This window comes from Zonotrichia leucophrys, chromosome W, assembly GCF_028769735.1.
Source record: "Zonotrichia leucophrys gambelii isolate GWCS_2022_RI chromosome W, RI_Zleu_2.0, whole genome shotgun sequence".
In the NCBI taxonomy this organism is placed as follows: domain Eukaryota; kingdom Metazoa; phylum Chordata; class Aves; order Passeriformes; family Passerellidae; genus Zonotrichia; species Zonotrichia leucophrys.
The window spans coordinates 2,489,403-2,505,171 of NC_088199.1; the positions used below are offsets into that span (position 1 = coordinate 2,489,403).

General features: G+C 45.5%; 1 long non-coding RNA gene across 1 annotated transcript; it reads left to right on the forward strand.

Annotated features, from left to right (window-relative positions):
- The first annotated feature begins 263 nt into the window (after window positions 1-263).
- Window positions 264-4,290, forward strand: LOC135459268 (uncharacterized). The gene is made up of 3 exons (XR_010442996.1): window positions 264-741; window positions 1,441-1,516; window positions 3,948-4,290. It is a non-coding gene; the product is annotated as an uncharacterized LOC135459268 (long non-coding RNA).
- Window positions 4,291-15,769: the final 11,479 nt, after the last annotated feature.

Below are 15,769 nucleotides of genomic sequence, written 5' to 3' on the forward strand. Positions count from 1 at the left end.
AAAGGCGGGTGAAAAACAGAGAGTGAAAAAAAGAAAAAAGAGTTGGAGTGGAAAAAAAAAGGACATTCGAGAGGAGCGGTGCTGTCTCAAGTCCTTCCCCGCCCAGGAGCGAAGGAGCCGTATGATGCCCTGTCGGGACCGCAGCTCCCGGTGGCGCCGGATGGAGCGGTGGCTGTCAGCCCGAGACTACAACTCCCGGCACGCCCTGCTGCCGACGCGGCACATGAGTGGCTGGCGGGCCGAGGCGGCTGTGCGCCGGGGCAGCGGACTGTGCGCGGGCAGCTCTCGGCGCCTCTCCCGCGCGGGACGGGGCCGCGGCAGCGACGCTGGAGGGGCGAAGCCTCCGTCCGGCCGCCCGCACGGAGCTGAGCAGCGCGGAAGGGGCGTCCGCCCGGTTCCTCGGCCTCACTTAGCGGTACCGGGGGCGGGGGCTGAGCTCGGGCGGTGCGGGGCGCGCTGCCGCCCGCCGATGGCGGAGGGCGAGGCGGTGCTTTGCTGCCACGGGCCGGGAGCTGCAGGAGCCGCCCCGGGCGAGCGGCGCCGGGCGCTCCCGCGGTCCCGGTGGGGCGGCTGCCCTCGGGCTGGCGGAGGCGCAGCAGCCCCCGAGCTGCAGCCGTCTCCCTCGGGCTGCTGCTGGTGCTGCGGGCGCAGGCGGACGAGCGGCTGCGGAGAAAAAAGAGACATTTTCTTGGTAGAAAAAAATTTCTACCAAGAGAAATTTTTCATCCTGAGATACAAAAGGTAGGAAGTGACTTTTTTTGTTTCGGTCTTTTTCTTTATTATTTTCTGGGAATATTAGTAATTAAGTGCAGATACAACTGGTTTGTTTCTTCCTGTAGCAGATAATAATAGTAGTAGTAGTAGTCGTAGTAGTAATAATAATAATAATAGAAATAATAATAATAATAATAGTGTAATGCTACTTAAACTGTCTTTATCCGTTCAACTGGCCATTTCAAATCAAAACTTCTAAACACAAAACCATCATCCTTGTAGAATCTGTAATAGGAGTGGGCTAAAGATACTGTTTGTGTTTCCAGGATTTATTGGTTCTGGAAGAGCAAGAGGGAAGTACAAGCCTAACTACTTCTAGCTCACAGACCCGTCCAGTGAATACAGCTTTGTATTTTGATGGGCTTATGATGACTTTGAAATCAATTGCTCATTACAGTAAAAAAAAAATCATGTTTTTTTGAACATGACAGCAAAAATAGCTTTAAGCACCAACTTAATAGATCACCAATTTAAGTTAATAACTTTATGCTATACTATCAAGGTTTAAAGGTAAATTATTATGTATTAGGAGATGGTATAAAGTGTATGTTCTAATGTATAGGGTGTATGCAAAGGTACCTACATACTTGAAAGTCCTTAGAGGAAACAAATTTTTACGTCTTCTCTTTGACTGTTTATCATACAATATTTGGTTTTATTTCCTAGGGACTGGGGAATTGTAACTTTGGAGTCCTCTGTGCTAAGGATGGTCAGCTTACAGATGATGGAATGTTTGGTAATGGTGAGTTTTTCACCTTCTCCTTGATTGTTTTGTTCATCTGATTAAAAAAAAAAAGTCAAGATAAAAAAAAAGTAGGTTTATTATTTTTTACCATGTTATGTCTCTTTCCTCGGTGCTGGAGTTGTGCTTACCCAAGCTTTGGGTAAAACAAGCTTTGGGTTCCTTCTGTCTGGGAAGGACAGAAGGGAAGTCTGGGAGTTGCCCAATTTCTTGCATCTGGTGAAATTCACCCTGAGACCTTACAGAACTAGCTCCAACTACGTGAGAGCCATTTGCAGTTCTCTCCAGACACCTGGAGAATGGGTGATGTTTCTGAGGATCTGGCAAGTGTACTTCTATCAAAACTCAGTCTGTGCAATTTCTGGAGAAAACCTTTCTCTATCCTGAAGGGTTCAAACTCTGTTCAGGATCCAGTTATCAGTTGCTCACCTGGATGGTTCCAGCTCCTGAAGTTAATACTTGTACGCTTGCCCTGTAGTTTATATCTATTGTATTTTTGGTATTTTGCAAGATTTTCTGTCTTTGCAAAATATTGTGCATTTCACTCTTTGGAACCTCTCAGATGATTCTTCAGTGCAGCACCCCCTAATGGGACACTTGGCTGCTGTCCTGAAGGGGTTGGTCACTAGAATTGTAAATCCTGGTGTCCAGGTTTAGAGCAAATTTGGGGAAGAATCCCCCGAAGGAGCTCCCGTGGGAAAAGCTGATCCAATCGGCCCCTCCCCCCAACTGGTCCGTGAGGAAAAAAAATACCTCCTTGGAGAAAGGTGGAAAAAACCTGTTTATTAAACAATAAGACCAAAACAGTATCAAAACAATGAGACCCCTTGCCACTCTAAAAGAGATGACAAACTGAGAAATCCCCGGGTTCAAGCAGCAGCTCACTCAGTCTCTGATCAGTCTCTCAGTGCTGGAATTGTCGCAGGCCAGGGCCGGCCCAGTGGGCCACAGCTGCAGCTGCCGGTGCTCTCCTGGGTGTTCAGTCCAGAGCAGTTCCAAGAGGTCCAAAGAAAAGGGAAAAAAAAACAGTCCAGGGAACTTCTTTGCCTCAGCTAGCTAACACTAATTAAAAAGCAAAAGAAGAGCTCTCTGCCCCTCTGTCTGTCCGCAGACAACACAGTCAGGAACAGGAATGTGGAGGAGTGAGCGCAGTGTCTGAAAACAAACTGCGCGCTTCTTCTCTCTCCCCCTTCACTCTCTGTAACACTCTTAAAGGTACAAAACCTATTATTCAACATAAACAGAATGAGACAATTGGGGATAAAAGCATCATACAGTCAACCCAGGACATTCCACCCCTTATCCCCATATTGTCTGCTCACTGCTAACACTAATATAAATTCTAACTCTACAAGTACATACATGATACATCCATTATACAGCTATACACAGGCAATGGTAATAACGTTCAGGAAACAGTGATATTTATACAGGTTTTATCCAACAATCAGATCTCCCTGAGGTACACAATGTGTTCTTCCATCTTTTTGCATTATCCACCATGTGCAACCTGGTCCCTGAGCAAAAACAACCCCACGAATGGGTTTGTCTGTATTTGAGGCAGGATTAATCGAAACTGTCTTCCCTAATAAACCTCTGACATGTACCACTGGGACTTTGTCTCCATCTACTCTCTGCAAAGGCTCAGATTGGGCAGGGCCCACTCGGTTAGTAGAGCCTCGGATGTTAACTAACCAGGTGGCTTTTGCCAGATGCTGCTCCCAGTTTTTGAAAGATCCCCCACCTAATGCTTTCAATGTGTTTTTTAACAGTCCGTTGTACCTCTCCACTTTGCCTGCAGCTGGTGCATGGTAGGGGATATGGTACACCCACTCAATGCCATGTTCCCTAGCCCAGGTGTTGATAAGGCTGTTCTTGAAATGAGTCCCATTGTCTGGCTTGATCCTCTCAGGGGTGCCATGTCTCCACAGAACTTGCTTTTCCAGGCCCAGGATGGTGTTCCAGGCTGTAGCATGAGACACAGGGTAGGTTTCCAACCATCCAGTGGTGGCCTCCACCATGGTCAGCACGTAGCGCTTGCCCTGGCATGTCTGGGGCAGTGTGATGTAGTCAATCTGCCAGGCCTCCCCATACTTGTACTTGGACCACCGCCCACCGTACCAGAGGGGCTTCAGTCGCTTGGCCTGCTTGATGGCAGCACATGTCTCACAGTCATGGATAACATGAGAAATACTGTCCATGGTTAGATGCACCCCTCGGTCTCGTGCCCACTTATAGGTGGCATCTCTGCCCTGATGGCCTGAGGCATCATGGGCCCTGTCCTGGGGTGATGTTATGATGCTTGTATATCCCCATTCATCTGTTCTGTGCCTTTAAGACCGGCACTGAAGAGTGGAAGTTTTGTTTGGGTTTCTCTTATCAGGACACAGAGACAAGCGGTACATAAGGCTGTTTTTTTTTTCACTTCCAGCTTCAGCTTGCTGCTTTTGCTTGCTGCTTTTGCTTGCTCTCTTTTTCTGCTCTTGCTTCTGCTCTGCTTTCTGCCTCTGCTTATTAGCTAGTTCTAGCTAAACAGTCCACATTGCTTCCTGGACTGTTTCTCCTCTCCTGTTCCTGTGACCATCTCGAACCTGCTCCGGACTGGGACCCGGGAACACCAAGGGTTCGGCTGCAGCGGCTGGCCCAGTGCCGGAGGGACTGAGAACAGAGCAACCACCCCCGAAAGAGACTTTCTGATTTTGCCATCTTTCTCAAAGCGGTGTCATCGGGTATTGTTCATTTTGTGTGCTGGGGGGTGCGGGGCCAGTCAAATAAACAGGTTCTTTCCACCTCTCTCCGAGGAATTTTTTCCCGAACCGGTTGGGGGGAGGGGCCGTGTGGGTTTTGCTTTCTGGAGGGGCCCTCCTTTGCAGATTCTTTAACAAATTTGCCCTAAACCAGTACAGGCCCATCGAGCTAGGAATAACTCTTCCTTATGTTCCCAGTCTAGGTCTATTTTGGATACCCCTATCTTTGCAGCATGGTCTACCTGCTCATTGTTTTGGTGCTCCTCATTAGCTCTACTCTTGGGGACACAGGCGTCTACATGGCGGACTTTCACAGGTAACCTCCCTACCCTGGTAGCAATGTCTTTCCACTCATCAGCAGCCCAAATATTTTTTCTTCTATGCTGCCAGTTAGCCTCTTTCTACCTCTCCAGCCATCCCCACAGAGCATTGGCTACCATCCATGAATCAGTGTAGAGGTAGAGCTTTGGCCACTTCTCTCTCTTAGCAATGTCCAGGGCCACTTGAACAGCTTTGAGTTCAGACAGTTGGCTTGATCCACCTTCTCTTTCAGTGGCCTCTGCCACCTGTCGTGTGGGGCTCCATACGGCTGCTTTCCACTTCCGGTTCATTCCCACAATGTGGCAAGAACCATCAGTAAAGAGAGCGTATCATGTATCTTCTGCTGGCAGCTGGTTGTATGGTGGAGCTTCTTCAGCCCATGTCACTTCTTGTTCCCCTTCATCAGAGAGACCAAAGTTTTCACCTTCCGGCCAGTTTGTAATTATTTCCAGAATCCCAGGGCGATTCAGGTTTCCAATACAGGTGCGCTGTGTGATAACAGCAATCCATTTGCTCCATGTAGCACTGGTGGCATGGTGCGTAGAGGGAACCTTTGCTTTGAACATCCACCCCAATACTGGTAGTCGAGGTGCCAGGAGGTATTACAGTGACCTGAGGAGGTCGCTGGGGTGAGAGAAGGACGAGAATCTTGTTTCTTGATCAGAAGGCTGGATTTATTGATATATGATATATAATACATTATAACTATACTAAAAAGAATAAGGAGAGAGGTTGCAGAGAGCTGCTAAGCTAAGAATAGAATCAAAGAATGAATAACAAAGTTCTGTGTCCAGGGAATCTGTCCCTGAGCTGCTCCTGTGATTGGCCCTTAATGGTACACATGGAAGATGAGCCAATCACAGGATCACCTGCTACATTTCACAGCAGCCGATAACAATTTGTTTACATTCTTCTTCTGGGGCCCTTTGCTTCCCAGAAGATGCACAAATCCCAAATAATGGATTTCTGTGAAAAAATGTCTGCGACAAGGAGGAGTTGTGCTTCAGTGCCTATTACCTCTGAGGCAGCCTGGACTCCTTCATAGGCAGCCAAGATTTCTTTCTCTGTTGGAGTGTAATTGGCTTCAGACCCTCTGTAGCTTCGACTCCAAAATCCCAGTGGTCGACCCCGAGTCTCCTCAGGTACCTTCTTCCAAAGGCTCCAGGACAAGCCATGGTTCCCAGCTGCAGAGTAGAGTACATTCTTCACCTCTGGTCCTGTCCTGACTGGGCCAAGGGCTACTGCATGAGCAATCTCCTGCTTGATCTGTGCAAAGGCTTGTTGCTGCTTTGGGCCCCAGTGGAAATTGTTCTTCTTGCGGGTGACCAGGTAGAGAGGGCTCACGATCTGACTGTATTTGGGAATATGCATCCTCCAAAAACCTATGGCACCTAGGAAAGCTTGTGTCTCCTTCTTATTGGTGGGTGGAGACATTGCTGTGATCTTGTTGATGACATCGGTGGGAATCTGATGCCGTCCGTCTTGCCACTTCACTCCCAGAAACTGGATCTCTTGAGCAGGTCCCTTGACTTTGTTCTTCTTGATGGCGAAGCCAGCTTTTAGGAGAATCTGGATAATTTTCTCCCCTTTCTCGAAGACCTCTGCTGCTGTCTTCCCCCACACAATGATGTCATCAATATATTGCAGATGTTCTGGAGCCTCACCCTTTTCCAGTGCAGCCTGGATCAGTCCATGGCAGATGGTGGGGCTGTGCTTCCACCTCTGGGGCAGTCGGTTCCAGGTGTACTGCACGCCTCTTCAGGTGAAAGCAAACTGAGGCCTGCATTCTGCTGCCAGAGGAATGGAGAAAAATGCATTGGCAATGTCTATAGTGGCGTACCACCTTGCTGCCTTGGACTCCAGCTCGTACTGGAGTTCCAGCATGTCCGGCACAGCAGCACTCAGGGGTGGGGTCACTTCATTCAATGCACGGTAGTCCACAGTCAATCTCCATTCTCCTTCAGATTTTCGCACGGGCCAGATAGGGCTGTTAAAGGGTGAGTGGGTCTTGCTGACCACCCCCTGGCTCTCCAGCTCACGGATCATTTTGTGGATGGGGATCACAGCATCTCGATTAGTTCGGTACTGTCGGTGGTGCACTGTTGAGGTGGCAATTGGCACTCGTTGCTCTTCCACCTTCAGGAGACCTACTGCAGATGGGCTTTCTGACAGTCCAGGCAAGCTGTTCAACTGCTTGATACCCTCTGTCTCTACAGCAGCTATTCCAAATGCCCATCTGAGTCCCTTTGGGTCTTTGAAATACCCACTTCGAAGGTAGTCTATGCCCAAAATACATGGGGCCTCTGGGCCAGTCACAATAGAGTGTTTCTTCCACTCATTTCCAGTCAGGCTCACCTCAGCTTCCACCAAAGTGAAATCCTGGGATCCCCCTGTCACACCAGCAATAGAAACAGACTCTGTCCCCACGTCTTGATGGAATTAATGTACATTGAGCACCAGTAACAACCAAAGCTTTGTACTCTTGTGGTTCTGATGTGCCAGGCCAACGAATCCACAGGGACCGGAAAACATGATTTTCCCCAGCTGTCGAAGGAAGGGGACCAGGACACCATTTGGTTCATCACAGGCCCCTCAGGTCCGGTCCTGGTCCCTCAGGTCCTTCAGGTCCAGTTTATTGAAGAAAGTATCAAACACTTATACAGCAAATAATAAACTTATGAATATTCTGTAAGCCAAGCAATCTATTGGTTAAACTATACCAGGAACTCTTCCTCATTCCTTAGGGGTTACATCTCTCTTTTCTCATGTCTCTTTCACTGTTTGTTATCCTACTACAGCTAGGCCCCAAGGACACTGCTATCTATGCAGGTGCAGGACTTGGAATTAGCCACGGTTTTGTACTTTTCCAGTCCTTAGCCAGCCAAACTCCCAACACCCAGCCTCTACCTGGCTAGAGGCAGGGCCCCTCTAAGCCAGGTTATCCTTCTTTCCCTGGGCATATGTCTTGGAGGTTCCTTCAAGGGGATCAAAAATATTGTCATTATCATCATATGTGACAGTTCGGTTACTGGCCACTGGAGCTGCTTCCCTTTTGGAACTTCCTCTCTGAATCTTCAGTTGTCTCACCCGTTGTGCCAGAGCAGCGGTAGGTTTTCTATGCCATTTCCCATGTCTTCTCCACAATCACGCAGGTAGAACCACAGCTCAGCTCGTGGGATGTACCTTCTCTCGCCATCTGGGGAACGTCTGCGTTGGGTACCAGAACCTCTGATCTGTACTGCCGAGATTTGGAGAAAGCTCTCTTTAATCTCCTCCCTCAGTTTCTTGTGACCCTCCTCTATCTTGTCCTCTAATTTTTGAAGACGTGTTTCCACCGCTGCAATTCTGACATGTGTTGGGCCATTCACAGTGTCTGCATATGCTCAGAGCTTCTTTGCCATATCCAGCTGTGGAAGTCCATCCGGAAATCCTTCAGTTTTTGCCTCACAATTGTCATGAGAAAAGGACCACCGAAGGTTTAAAAACTGTTGAGCCAGTTGGGAAAGAAAGTCTCATGCGTATTTAGCGTGTTTACAGATGGTGTCTGCAGAACATGCCATGCTGTACTCGAAGGGGGCATGCTGCCCTGTTCTGAACAATGGAACTGGACTTTCTTCCAAACTTCAGGCCTGGCTGGACTGAGCTCTGGGGTGGCTCCCCCCCCTCCAAGAGAAGACCCCTCTTGCCTGTCTTCAACCACCGTGACGGACCACCAGAGATGCGAATCCCCTCATCAAAGAACCAAGAACCCCTCTGGCACCCTACTGGCACCCTATTGGCACCCCCATGGCACCCCCTTGGCCACCTCCTTCCAGAGACTGGGACTGTAGCCCCTCCCAACTCAGGGAAGGGGGAGAACCTGCCCAGAGTAAACGTACCTGGGAGCATTCGGCCATGAAAACAATGGAATAATCTATCCTTTTCCCCTCCATGGAAACCTAATTTCGGCCACCCTTCCCCCAACCAAGAACAGTATATCTGGGGTTCGGTTCGACTGCCTCTCTGAGAATCTCCCCAAGACGTGTACCAGCGAGCATCGGCGGCGGGACCCCGAAGGCATCACGTCTTGGTAGCTATACCCCATTCCCTAACCTTCTTTCTTCCCTTCTTGCCTTGTCCTACCCTTCTCTTCCCCGGATCCTCTAACCAAACGCATATTTAGCTGTAGTTATTATCAATAAATTGCACTTTGTTGATTTGTTACTGCAATACCCCTGTGCCTTTGTTGGTTATTTTTGCACCCAACAATCATTCGTCACCCGTTCATTTCAGGCAGACCTTCACACCAGCACAGTCTCCTCACCATCATCCTGCTTCATCATTGCTAAAGCAGAAGCGTATTCTCATGGCCCAAGTCGTACAAGTTTTCTTCACATCACAGATGTGCATGGTACCAAGTCTGGATTTTCAGTGTTTCCATCATCTGAGAAGACAATCTCAGCTACTGCCATTTCCCTCAGGCGTTGAATCCCTTGTTCTATGGTTTTCCACTGGGTTTGCTGCATATAGAGATGGTCTGAGCACAGGTATCTTTGTGCTACACTTCTTAGGACCTGTTCCCAGAGGCTGTGTGGATTAGCCCCGCTCATCATTCCTTGGTCTATGGCAGGATCCTGTGACAGGGATCCCAAATGCCTGGCTTCAGTGCCATCCAGAATTGTAGCCTCGCCTGCAGCATCCCAGAGACGGACCAGCCAACTAATTATGCATTCATCATGTCGTCGGGTGTAATCCTTCCTTAGGCCACGAAGGTCCTTCAGGGAATAAGACTCAATATTTGCGTCTGATCTTGCACCTGCTGCTTTGACTCCTGATTTTATGTCAGGAGGCATTGAGGTTCCTTCTCCTGTATCACCATCATCATCATCCACTGGTGGATCAGTTTTTTCTGTGCGTTTCCCACTTCTAGTACTGGTAGCAACAGCCATGGGTTTAGATGCTGGCTTAGGCTCACTCTCTGGTCTGGCTGCTGGCTCCGAGCCTGGGCTGTTGGCTACAGCTTGAGTGACTGGGATAGCGGATTTATCTCCCTGCCCCCCTGCATCTGTCTGCTGCCCTACACTATCTAACAAAGTGCGATAAGCATAGGCCAGGGCCCAGCTTATTGCAATTAGCCTTTTCTCCTTAGAATCGTTATTGCACTTCTCTTTCAGGTATTTCCCCACCTCTGCTGCGTTCTGAATTTGTTCCCGTGGGAAATCCCAGTCTACAGGATCAGAAAATTCCTTCAGGGTTTGGCCTATATTTTCCCATTCTCCACCCCACTCAGGATTTTTCACGCCTGCATCTGCTTCTGGATCAGGGGTCTCACCAGCTCCTCTGGATATCTCAGCCCTCATTCTAGAGAAGCAGCAGGCTGTATAGAGGAAGCTTACCAGATTAAATACCAGAAAGATGGTCTCTTTAACATTCAGGGGAAACTGAACATTCTCAAAAAGTGACATAACCGATCCAAAGGAGAAGAAGCAAAGGGAAGGCTGGAAATTCTCATTCTTGGCTCCTCCTCTAACAGACTGAGTGTAGTTACTAATAAATTCCCAAAACGTACTACTGGAATAGGGATGCAGGGTAGGATGAAGAAACCATAAACCATACATGTCGTAAACAGAGGCCAGTATCTTTGTAAACGCTTTATAAATCATTATCACCAAGGCCAGCACAACAGCTATTCCAATCTATACCCCTCTACCGTAAAAATTACTTGTTAAGGACAATAATCCTAATGACCAGAAAGGTGTTGAAACCTCAAAAAGGTCTAGAGCCCAGAGCCACACGGAGGCTTTCACAACCAGAGACATCAGGGGTCCAAGCAGCATGGCTACTAACTGCTTTAACAACAACAAACACACAATTAATAGAGCTTTTTTCCACCTTTTCCAGCCATGCGTTGGGTGCCAATTCATGTATTTGTCCAGGTTTAGAGCAAATTTGGGGAAGAATCCCCCAAAGGAGCCCCGGTGGGAAAAGCAGATCCAATCGGCCCCTCCCCCCAACTGGTCCGCGAGGAAAAAAAATACCTCCTTGGAGAAAGGTGGAAAAAAACCCTGTTTATTAAACAATAAGACCAAAACAGTATCAAAACAATGAGACCCCTTGCCACTCTAAAAGAGATGACAAACTGAGAAAACCCCGGGTTCAAGCAGCAGCTCACTCAGTCTCTGATCAGTCTCTCAGTGCTGGAATTGTCGCAGGCCAGGCCCGGCCCGGTGGGCCACAGCTGCAGCTGCCGGTGCTCTCCTGGGTGTTCAGTCCAGAGCAGTTCCAAGAGGTCCAAACAAAAGGGAAAAAAAAACAGTCCAGGGAACTTCTCTGCCTCAGCTAGCTAACACTAACTAAAAAGCAAAAGAAGAGCTCTCTGTCCCGCTGTCTGTCCGCAGACAACACAGTCCAGGAGCAGGAATGTGGAGGAGTGAGTGCAGTGTCTGAAAACAAACTGCGCGCTTCTTCTCTCTCTCTCTTCACTCTCTGTAACACTCTTAAAGGTACAAAACTTATTCAACATAAACAGAATGAGACAATTGGGTATAAAAGCATCATATAGTCAACCCAGGACACCTGGAGAGTTTGTAAGTCTTCTGTCCCCAGGGAGGGATCATGCTTTGTTTACTTTTGTTCTGTTTGTTAGGTGCTGCTTCTCATTGGAAGTATTCATTTCAAACTACCACGTTCTTTTTTTAACTGTTTTCCTGGTTCTCTCTGTAGGGCAGGGAAAGGCTCTTGCATCCTTGTTGTCAGACTCAGTCATGTCCAAGAAGATACAGGGACTAAATAATCATAAGAAGCAAATAGGACTGCAGAGAAAACAAACTGGAGAGAACAAAAGGTGATATTGTTATCCTTATCCTGTTTTAGAAGCATCCATTCTGCTTTGATGCTGGTAGCTGCCAGGGACTTGTTAGGTCTATTTAGGGAGGTGTAGGTGTTTACTTGTAGGTTTTTTCTCTGGACAAGTCAATTCAAACTTTTCTAAGCTTATATTTGAAAATGACTCTCTAGTACAGTCCAGCATGACATTTTTGAATGTTGTAAAAAAAACCATGTTACTTGGAAGTTGCTAATGATGAGAAGCTTTAGGGAAAAATAAGATTTCAGGGTTGGGAGATGTGAGAAGAATTTTGTGGGGATGTTAGACTGAAATAAAGCTCACTTGAAGCTGGACTGGCACGCTAGCAGATCCCCTATTAAACAGTAGTGCTTAGATTAGCCTGGGGGTTGCCCATTGTTTCTGTAGAAATCAATGTTTCCTGGTCTTCAGAAGTAAGCTCCTTTAAAAAGCTGGAAGTTGCAGTATAGTGACAATCCGTGTGCTTCGAATTAAAAGTAGATTTCAGAAGGGTGATAGGCTTTTGTCTTTTCCTGGAAGTCGATGTAATCCTATTGAGGAGGTTTTAATTCTGTGTTGCCAAGTCATCCATCAGAGTCCTTTTGTACTAATCGTCATACAGATACAAAACAAAAAATCAGACCCTGTCCCAACCACTTAGAGCCGAGAACACGATTTCCTCAGGCTGCCATTTGTGCAGTTGTGCCATTGTGTATTATTGTGACTCTGAGGAAAATAAACCTTTTCAAGTCAGAGTCCTTGCAGTGAGGTTTGAGAAATACATAATTTAGGGGAACAAAACCCAAACAATTAATTTTCAGCGGTCAATATTAAGTGCTTCAATATGCCAGTGGAATATAACCATCCTTGCTGAGTGAATGTGCAAGAGCATCTGGCAGCAAGTATTATCAGACAGTACTCAGCTGACTTTGTACCACCTGTAGATGTTTCATGTGGATAACTCAGGGAGCCACACAGTCCAGAGTTTTCTGGAGTCTTAGTCATTCTAAAAGTCTCTGAAACTTCCTCTTCTCATAAATAGGCCCTGTCTAAATAATAAAATGACATGAGACAAGTAAAGGAAATTTTTTCAAGATGTCTTGAAATAATTTAAAAGTACTGGGAGAAGGAACAGAATCATTCCACCCACATGGCAGATCTAGTGTGTAGAAAGACCTCAAGCACCCAAGTGTTCCTCTTGTCAAAGGGGGAAGACTATTCAGCTGAGTAACAATTACAGATGCTTTACGAGGGAATGGGGGTCCTTATTCCTGCATTGCCTCATCTGTTTTGACTGGTAATAAGTACAAAAAACCAGCTGAATGGATGTTGCTTACACTCAGCTCCAGCAAGAAAATAAAGATATTACTTTGGTGTCCATTAATTATTTATTACCTGCTGTCTACACCTCTGAACCATTCCTGCTGCAGGAGCCACCATGCATTTATAGCAATTCATCAAACACATATGCTTTCAAATTCCCTGTAAAGCCATAAACAGGGGTGCCATCTGCCAGCTAAGTTAGAGAAAACTTGATTTATCAGAACAGATTTTTCTACTTAAAAGCCCTAATGTACAAACTCTGGGTGAAGTAGGCAAAGGCACTTTGATATATTAAACAAAAGAAGAAAACAAAAACCCATAACTTTGTTTGATGGCCAACCATGTGGCTAGTGCAATAAAGACAGATGGAAAGAGCTGCAAACACCTACTTTATAATAGCAATTCTGTTATTTCCAATTCTCAGTAGAGCTTCCCCAGTTTAACTTGCTTTGCAGTTTGCAGTCATATGCTTGCATCCTTAACAGCCAAACACATTTCACAACTCTCCAGGCAGAACCAGTTCACAACCTTTTTTCTTTCTATAATTTGTTTTCTGCAGGGTTTGATCCTTCAGAAAGTTATGAATACCTACTTTACCCGCTGCAATCACTGGGGCTTTTATAGGAGTACAAATACTTGCATTCTAGAAGCAAAATATGCCACATGAGTTTCCATACAGATGTAGGATTTTTTTCATTCCTGCTTGCTCTTGCTTTCTTTCAAAGTGTATTTTTACTTTTAGGTCATGGATTGATGCTATTAAAGGTTTCTCAAGCTTGAAAAGTTCAAATTCTCTAGAAATACAGGTTCAGGTCAGAGGTCTGACCTGAGACCAGCTGATATAAATCAGAATATCTCCACTGAATTTTGAGTTAGGTGATACATGGTGCATGTGTACTTCAGTTGTCACCTGAAACCCCTTCTGTGTGGCTCAGGTGGGAGAAGCTCCTATCCTTGTTTTCCTAAATACTGAATTATTTCTCTTCTGTTAAGAATTACAGCCTGATTTTGACTAGATAATTGCAACAGGAGGAACTTCTATTTTGCTCTGTGTAGATTCCCTTCTGGGGGCAAGTAAATGAGATGAAACAGAATCCACAGCTCAGCCTATTTTAAATTACTTGTGAGTCTCTCCCATTTGTTAGGTGTTTGTGTGTATGAAACAGAAACATCCAGGCAGCAAATAGTCCATGCTGGCTAATTGATCCTGTTGGGAAACAGACAATTATCCAGGCAGAGCCCCAGTTTGAGAGAGCTGATAGTGTATTCAACACCAGGTCAGGTGAGAGTACATAGTGAGCTCTTCTACCTTACAAAATAATTATATGTAAAATAACAAACTTGTGACATACCTGCACAGAGGAGAAGTCCAGAAACATAAACAGAGAAAAAAGAAAGGACTGTATTCACTGTACTAAATTGTCAGTGAACCCCTTTTATTCTCCTTATTGACTTTTCCTCACTTTCTGTGGCATGCTGGCAGTGGAAGAGTCCTATGGACTCTCCTGAAAATGTGTCCTACCACAATCCATATTAGTCCATTGCAATTGTTAGGTTCCATGTATCTCAGCATTGTAAAGCTCAGAAGAAACAGCGTAATAGAGTAAGGATATTGAAAGGTTGTGTTCTTTATTAAAATAATTAGGTAACTAAAGAAGAATTGTCAACAATTACATAAAAGGATAAGGAATTCACACTTCAAAATAAGGAAGGAAAAAATCAGAACCAAGCTTTCATTCAAGGCTTTGCAGATCTAAAAAAAATTTCATCTGAGGCAAGAAGATTCCTTTAAGTTGTTCTTTCTGAGTCACAGAACTGGGGAGGGTGGTCAAAAATTATCATATTCTTTTTGCTTGTTCGCCTACTCTTCACCTTGCATCCACCCTTAGAGATTTGTCAGACTGAATACTGAAGTGGGTGGTTCTACAACATAAGTCCATACATCTTCTATGCTCTCCCAATGCCCTGCTTACGTGGGCACGGTACAAGAGTTACCAGGATATGCACCTGTTAGGCTGTGGGAGTAACACGAAAGCATTCTCTGAACTAGAATCTGTAGGTTGGCAACTTTTAAAAATTTGAATTATCAACTGGAAACATGTAGTTTTCATTAACAACTGCCATCATTATAGTGACACAAAAAATTCACACTTCAGTAGTGTCTTATCTAATCTTAATCAAAGTTTGCTTAATCAGGAAACTTCTTGCATACTGATTTTCAGATGTTATTCTGAGGCAAACAAGTCAATTTCAGCTGCCTTCCAGATAATTAGTTCACTTAGGTGTACAGACCCAAGTACCAGAATCTGTGCTTTCAAGTTATGCCACTCAAAGTCTGCCTAATGCTCAGCCCTGCTAATATCTGTGTCTGGAGTAGGAGTCTCCAAATGGATCTGTCACAAAGACTCCTCTGCATGTGATCAAACTGGGTGCCCATCAGGCCAAGTATCCTACTCACAGTCCACATTTGCTGGATCCAGCCAAAGACTCTACAGCATTTCCTGAATTACATCTACAGTATTAAAGATGCCACAACATCTATGATGTGTTCCTATCCTTTCAAAACACTGCTTGTCTTCCCCTGCAGGATTTTACCTGTACCATGACAACATGCAGGAATTATTTATCAGATATCATTTAATCCGTAAGAGAATTAAACAGATTTTCAAATACAAGTGATAAATAATGGGTACAGGTGAGGCACTAAATGTTGGTGAGATTTTTTTCATGTGGCTGGATAAGGAAAAATCCCTTAGATTTCAGGTAAAGAAGTCTTTTAAGGAAGATACAAAGAGTCCATGCTGGCTTCCATTAGCATCCAAGTTCTGAACTACTTTTCCAAAGACTGTTATTCATCACTTGTAAGGTTATATTCCATTAATTCTTTAGCAATTTGAATCAATCTCAATATAAGGGGTTTTTTTTTATTTTCTGCAAACAAGGCTTCTAAAATAATTTATAATTTAAGTTACTGGGATAGAAACAAAATATTAGAGCTTTACATTGTATTAAACGTGGTTTTATAACAATAAAATATGC